At 40.4% G+C, this 8,304-nt stretch overlaps 1 non-coding gene across 1 annotated transcript; it reads right to left on the bottom strand.

Annotated features, from left to right (window-relative positions):
* Nucleotides 1–3,523: 3,523 nt before the first annotated feature.
* LOC127099691 (small nucleolar RNA R71) lies at nucleotides 3,524–3,629 on the bottom strand. The gene has a single exon (XR_007794167.1). It is a non-coding gene; the product is annotated as a small nucleolar RNA R71 (small nucleolar RNA).
* Nucleotides 3,630–8,304: the final 4,675 nt, after the last annotated feature.

The raw sequence follows: 8,304 nt of genomic DNA, 5'->3' as shown, positions 1-8,304 counted from the left end.
TAGAGTTGGAGCGCAAAGCATTTTAGGCATCCAAATTCTTGAATTATGACCTGGCTAAAGCAGGTGAGTCCCGCATCCGTCAGCTCCATGAGTTAGAGAAATTTCGTAATCAAGCGTATGAAAACGCTAAGATGTACAAAGAACGGACAAAGAAATGGCACGATCGGAAGCTGCATAGAAAAGAGTTTGTCGAGGGATAATTAGTGCTCTTGTTTAACTCCAGATTAAAGCTTTTTCCAAGAAAGTTGAAATCTAGGTGGTCTGGCCCATTTTTGGTGCACAAAGTGTTCCCCCATGGAGCAATAGAACTGAAAAATCCAAATAATGGGGACACCTTCAAAGTAAATGGATAACGGTTGAAGCACTACTATCAGGGATAGGAAAATGGTCTGATTGAGAATGTTCGTCTCCAAGGATGAGGGTGATGACCATCGAGCCATGCGACGTTAAACGCAGCGCTTCGCGGGAGGCAACCCATGCAGTTTTTATCTAACTATTTTCATGTTTGGTATGTCTACAGGTTCACTCGTAGGTTCGCGGTTGTATCGCGCAATTCATAAGAGAAAGGTTGATTAAGATGGTCGGACACCGGAAGAATAGGGAAAAATCTGAAAACATAAAAAAGTCAGAAAATTTTGGAAAAAATAGGAACCTGAGACGGGAGCCCGTGTCACCTGCCACGACCCATGTCAGGAAAGGAAGCAAAATCACCTTTGTACAGTAGGCTGACACGGCCGCCCGTGTCAGCCCTACTGAGCCACGCCTCGAATTATAGTGGCCCGACACGGCCCGTGTCAGGCCCAACGACCATATTTTTTAAAATTTGTTTTTTTTTGTGTTTTATGGGCCCCCTCCGAAATTTTCACCACTTAAACAAATTTTACCCACTATCTCCCAATAAATTCTGATTTTTCTTACTCTCTTTCTTTCATTACCTCATTATCTTTCTCCTTTCTCACACTTTCTTCACATTCCTCCATTACCTAACTCACAAAAAGCTCCAAACTTTACGGTCATTTCCAGTCCAAATTGCCGACACCCTTCACGAAAGTTGTTCTACTCTCCATCCTCTACAAAGCCACGGTAATCTTCATCCGTTTTCCTTTAAAAAAATTGGTGATAATTTGTATTTCAGGAAACAAGAATGCCGCCAAAAAGAATCTCCAAAGGGAAGCAAGCAGACGCGAAATCATCCCGTCCAAGGAAACGGACAATCCGTCATCAAATTCACATGACATAATTTTTGATAACCCGGAGCATGAACGGAGGTACGCATATCATGTCAAACAAAAAATCACTTCAACCAGGTACCTTTGGTCCGATACTATATTTCAATTAGGCATGTCTGAAGAACTGGATAAGTGATCATACTGAATCACACCGCATTTTTGACTCGGATTTCACATGTTTTTTAGGTCTTTATTATCATTTTGCTTGTGTTATGCTTTCTTTTGTGTTGTTTTCAGGTATTTAGCTCTTTCAAGACCTTTTTAGAAGAAACGAAGCAAAAAGACCATAAAATTAGGGTTTTCGGCAAAAATTGTACTCATGGCGTTCTGCATGGCGGCCGCTATAGAAGAAGCCATAACACATCAGCCCTCAACCAAGAGGAAACTGCCACGATCCCATGAAATTCCCCATTTACTCACATGGAGGGTGCCATAGAGGGGTGGCGGGCGCCATCTTTGCATTTCACGTTCCCACTAAAGAGAAGTTGAAGGGCATTCTGGTCTTTGCATGTTGTTCAGTTCCTCTATAAATATGTCGTTCTAGTTCATTTCCAAATCATCCAATTTAGTTTACAACACTAAGACTATATTATCATCTATAAAAGCGGTAATCCATCACATCAAGGGGTTATCGCACCTTAGTGAAATTGAGTTGGAGTACTTTGGTTTTACTGTTGTCTTTATTTTCAAAGTCAAAGGTTTATTTACTTCCTTGTACCAGATTTAAAGCCTCTGTTTGGAGCAGGTTCTAATTTAATCACATTTTTATTTTACTTGTCATGCTTTACTTTATTTAATTCCTTGTCATGCTTTACTTTATTTAATTTCTTGTCATGCTTTACTTTATTTAATTTCCTGCCATTGTCTTTACTTTATTTAATTTTCTCGCCATTATCTTTATTGCTCGTTTTAATTGGTTTACACGCTTTACTTGTTCTTCACGCCTTACATTCTAAACTTCTTTTCATCATGTTCAACATCGTTGTATTTGTTTGTATTACCATGTCTGACTAAATCTTTCAAAGGTTAGAATGTAAGAATCGCGGTTAAAGAGATGTTTCACATATTGCATCTGTAGAAATGCTTTAGGGCTATTTTGATTTTTAATTCGAGTTTTCTGAAACAAACTTGGTTAATTTTAACTACTCAAGGAGTGCGAAAGCACCCTGGCTTAGTTAACTAGGAATTTTTATCACTTTAAGGAAAAACGATTTTTGAAACTGTTTTCGGACGCGTTGATAGATTTAAAATCAGGAAACTCCTTAGGTAAAACTTTCCGAATCAAAATCACTTTTCAACTAAGCTTACGAGTCTTATTTCTTAAAAATAGGTTTACTACTTTAGCATTCTGCGCACCTTTTATAAGTGACAATAAAAGGCCTTAATTTAAGGGTAAACTCGGTTCTGAATACGCGAAAGCAACAGTTCCTGTTAAATGGATTCTTTTCAAGAGTAGAAAATATTGTCCCATAAGTAGTTCTATTTAGACAATCGAAGCATCGTTTAACTGACGTGAAATACATTCAAGCCTATCTTTATCTTCACTGTATTTATCACTTTCTTTATTTACTGTTATTTTGCGACATCATTATCTCATTTGTATCGCCTTAGATAAACATCGTAACAATAGTAATCGATAGATTGACGATTTGGTCTCTGTGGGATCGATATTCTTTTATATTACTCTGACGCAATTCGTGCACTTGCGAATATAGCGATCAACTTTTTTGGCGCCATTGTCGGGGACCAACTTCGTCAAATTTCGTACCCTGTTGTTACACTGTCTAGACTAAGGCATTATTAGCCGGTAAATGCGAAGAATCCATAGTACCAGAAATTTAGTAGATCCTTTAGCGGAACCCGAATGTTACACTCGTACACGCCTCTTACTCGTCCGAATTAAGAAAGCTATGGGCGAGAATCGCGACTGGAGACCTCTTAAGGAATTTGCCCAACCCTCTGACGAGGAACCTAGTTCTAGTATAGTAAACCCCCTCATTCCTGCCAACAATTTCGAACTAAAACCATCTTTACTGCAATTAGTGCAACAAAACCAATTCGCGGGTCTCGCTACTGAGAACCCAAATCAATATTTAAAAGTCTTTATCCAACTGGCCGACACCTTTAAATCCAACGGTGCGTCACCTGATGCAATTCGTTTAAGATTATTTCCTTTCTCCCTCAGAGATAGAGCACGTTCGTGGTTAGATTCACTTCCAGCTAACTCAATAACTACCTAGGAAGACCTTAGGAGAGTATTCCTTGCTAGATATTTTCCCCCTAGTAAGACTGCTGTTCTTCGAAACCAAATAACTAGATTTACTCAAAACCAAGGAGAATCACTCTTTGAAGCTTGGGAGAGATACAAGGAACTGTTAAGAGTCTGTCCACACCATGACCTAGAATAATGGTTGATCGTTCATACCTTCTACAATGGACTCCATTATAACACAAAGATAAGCATCGACGTTGCCGCTGGTGGCGCGCTGATGAACAAACCTTACCCTGAAGCTTGTGACCTAATTGAGGATATGGCCCAAAACCATTACCAATGGGGAACTGAACGAGCATTAGTAGAGAAAAAGGAGACCCAAGGTGGAATACATGAGCTAAGTTATATGGACATGATGCAAGCGAAAATGGACGCTTTAGCCCTTAAGGTCAAACATATTTCTACAAACTCTAACACTGTAGCGGTAGTCCATACAGAGTGTGAACTTTGTGGATTTAAAGGACACAAATCGGCGGAATGTAACCTTTTGAACGACCTGAACACCGACCAAGTGAATTACGCCCAAGGTAACCCATTTTCAAACACTTACAACCCTGGATGGAGGAATCACACGAATTTTTCCTATAAAAACCAGAACCATGTCCAAAACTATGCACCTCAAAGACCACAAGGTTTTCAAGCCCAAAGGCCAAATCAACATATGCAAGTTGTGCCCCAGAAGCCTAACCTTGAGAAGATCATGGAGAACTTTATATCAGGCCATACTCATCAAAATAAAGAATTCCTAAACCAGAACATTCACGTAAACAAACTGATAACACAATTAAGGACTAAGGTTGATCAGATAATTACTCACAATAAGATGCTTGAAACCCAGATCTCACAGGTTGCACAGAACCAAGCCCCGCAAACTACACCTGGAGGACAATTCCCTGGACAACCTCAACTCAACCCCCGAGAGCAAGCTAACGCTATCGCATTACGAAGTGGGACCGCTTACGAAGGGCCTCATAACCCAGCAATGAGCGAGTCCAAAGCTTCTAAAGAAAATATACCTACCAACCAAGAAGAGGAACTGGTGGAACCCTGTCGCATCACGCGAAAAACCGGCGGGAAAACAAGAACAACAGAGCCGCCACCGTGCGTTATTTATCCCAAAAGAGGGAAAGGAAACGCTCAGAGTAAACCTGGAAAAGACGTGGTCTCGCGACCAAAGAGAATGGGTTCGGGAGTCGGTTATGCGAAGGGAAGGTATTAGCACCCCTACGCATCCGTCGTACTCGACGGGATCCACGCACAATAGGAAGGAATATTGGTTGCTAAACACTGCTCAAACTCACACACACTGGCTGAAAGAGACACAAGAAACTGACTGAAACTGACTCGGCAGGATATCGCATCCTGGGCCTACTTAGTCTATCAGGCATAGACACCAGAGTCGAAGTAGTTCGGACTGGGGAAACGACACATGCTCGCTAGGATATCGCATCCTATGCATACGTATCTTCTCGGACGAGAGAAGAATCAGAGCATTCGTAGCTCGGCTGACACGCACACAAACAAACAAAACAGCACAGGCAAACGCGGAGCCCGACTGCCAATCACTGGACTTACATTAGCATCCGAACCAAAACACACACAAGAGGGCAAGCATGGAGCCTGAACGCCAATCACTGGACTTACATCAGCATCCGAACCAGAACACACTCACACTGGAACCCGAATGCCACTCGATGGACTTACATCAGCTTCCAAGCACACAACAAGACAAAACAAAGACACAGGCGCCCGGAGAGATCAGCTCATCTCCTGCCTACGTACCTCATCTGGTATGAGGATCAGGGCGACGTAGTTCCCCTACGGAGGGATAAAGGACTAGCCTAACCAGATAACAGAGGGAGACACAACACTAGGGAGACTACGACTCGAGCCTAGATGTTGTCATGCAAAATCAACCCTAAGTTAAGGTTTCTAGCTAACTGGCACAGGGAGCCAGCCTATCCTAAACATGACTTGCACAGGAAGCAAGCCACACACACACTTAACTTGCACAGGAAGCAAGCCAAGCAAAACCTAACTTGCACAGGAAGCAAGTCTAAACTAAACCTAACTTGCACAGGAAGCAAGTCAAACAAACATACAAGCACAAGTAGCACACACTATATGCAAGCAATGGGCTCAAACAAGGTCAGGTTTTAGTCGAGGGGTCATATCAACCTCAACAAACAAACCACTGGAACTGGGTAGTGTTAGCTCTTAACCTTGCCATTGAGGGGCTAAGGTGAAGCTGATGAAAGGTGAGTGAAGATGAGACTTCACAGCTCTTATCCCTGGCCTGGGAGAGCTTAAGACAAGAATGTGTGGGTTCAGAAAGTGGGAACCCTTCTACACATTTGATACTGACTCAACTGTACAATTGTACAAGATCTTGGGTTTGTATATGCAATGCATCAACACAGTGGTGTGAGCAAAGCAGATGACACACAGAATAGCAGGGGATAGGTTGCTTATCCCTTGGTTCTGCCAATTGCCTCTTCACTTAGGAGGTCTTTGACTCTATGCAAGGACAAAATTAAACATCCACAAACATTGCCTCTTAAGGAGGACTTCAGACAGTTGCCTGGCCAAGTAACAGACCAGGTCTTCCAGACTACATGAAGATTAAGGGATTATACCTCAAAGCAAGTTGCTATTAAAGTAAAGCAAAGCAAGTTCAAAGAACTAAGCAACTAATGGTACCTGAAATAGTCAAACAGATCAGTACACAATTCTAAAGTTAAAGCAACAGGAAGTCGGAATCAATAGTCAACACAAACAGGCAAATGTGCAAAGCACAAAGCTCAAGGCATATGAGCCAAGCAACCTACAAAACAAAGAGGTTAGCTCATGATAATCAAATGAACTCAATCAAATTGTAATGATCTCTTTGAAGCATTTGTAGCTTAACCTGAAAACATGAACTCAAACATAAGCCACAGGACCACTAGGACAAGCCTAGGGTCAAAAATGAATGAGAAAGTCAAAACAGCAAGCAATGTCCAATCAAGATCAAATTCAAACATTTAGGAAGCAAACCCAATTGGTTTCATGTTCATATCATGCATCATCATCATTTCATGAGCAAAAGAAGTCAAAGCATGGAAAATGAGAGCTCATAGAAGTCAACAGAAAGACTTGCATCAAAAGTCAACTCAAACATTTCCAAAAATCACCAAATAAATTATGATCAATCACAACCCACAGCAAGGTAAGCATGTCAAATTTCATCACATTTGGACAAGTGGAAGGCAGTCAATGAAAATCAGAAAAGCAAAGCAATTTTGAACATGCTCAAAGAAGTCAACCAAACATGCATCAACTTGAAAAATTCATAAATCAGAGATGGCATATGATAAATGAATGGGACTAAAACCATGTCAAAGATTAGGATGTCTAGTTATCTCATGTAAAATTTCATGTCCATCTAATAAAGTATGAGAATTTCACAAATGAAATGGGAACATGTGTCACAAAAAGTCAACATATGACTAAACAGGGGAGAAAATCTCAAACAATTAGAAAATGCCACAAAAAATTCCAAGAAAATTCACATGTAAACTAGACACACAAGAGCTCAATCATGCAAAAATTCAATCCATTTTGAGGTCAATAGGCATGGCTATAAAAATCAACAAGTTGCACATCAATGGTGTGACACAAATTGTCACACCCTAATTCAAAAATCATAACTCACAAACCAGCAATGATAAATTCACAAACTCTACACCAAAATCACCATGAATGTGTCTAGTTTAAGCACAAAAAATTTGGGAGCCATTGGATAAAGTATCACCATTTCACAAATGTTTTGGCAAAGTGTACAAAATATGCATACATGTCACAAACCCTAATACCATTTAAAATCCACTCATCCAAAAAATCAGCAAAAATCATGATAAAAAAGTAGAGATCCAGATGAACACAATGCAAAAATTCCCATGAAATTTGTATTTGAAATGAAGATGTTATGATTTTTGTAAGATGGAGCAATCAAATGAAATAAATAAATAAAACAACATGAATTTAATGGGACATGGGGGCACGGGAATGGCAGTTTTGTAATTAACATGGCCACTAATTGAAGCACGGTCGTTTTGGCCAAGGAGAGGAAATGTTCTGATTGGCTGAGGCAGTGAAAACGCGAAAGGCTCATGCAAGGCACGTTCAGATGAAGAAATCTGGAAATTGGCTAGGGTTTACTGTAGCATCTTCATCTTCATCACAAAATCGTGAAAAACAATTTCCCAGAAATGGCAAACCAGCATATCAATAGAAACAGCAAACAACACACATCATGAATCCAACAACCATTAACATGGAATCGAGCCACATAGCACGCATCATACAAAACAAGTTTGAATCATCAAATTTCCACTCAACATTTCTTTCAAAATACACTACCATTTTCAGTGCTTCAAAGCTCAAAATGACCATGGCAAGGAGATCTATCTAATGCATAGCATAGTTTTAAGAAATGAAGGAATCGAGTTCTTACCAAAATTGAAGGACAGTCGTGATTCAAGTGTTCTTTGGCTTCAAATGCTCGAAACAGATGCTCTACACACTCCCAAATGATGAATGGTTGAAAGACTTTAGCTCATCGAAGCTTGACATGGCTCAGACCATGATCTGCCATGGAAGAAGCTAAGCATAGCAGTTGGTGAAACTTGCTTTACAGTTGTGTTATTAAGCCTTCAAAGGGTTCAAAAATGGTAGCATATGATGAATGAATCAAGGCTGGCTCGAGGTCTTTGCAGTTTTTTGGAGAAAAGTTCAACAATGCAAGAATGAGAAAATGAGAGA

Source organism: Lathyrus oleraceus, chromosome 6 (assembly GCF_024323335.1).
Source record: "Lathyrus oleraceus cultivar Zhongwan6 chromosome 6, CAAS_Psat_ZW6_1.0, whole genome shotgun sequence".
Lineage (NCBI taxonomy): Eukaryota > Viridiplantae > Streptophyta > Magnoliopsida > Fabales > Fabaceae > Lathyrus > Lathyrus oleraceus.
The sequence above is the reverse complement of the archived record's forward strand: the minus strand, read 5'-3'. Positions and strand labels throughout refer to the sequence as shown.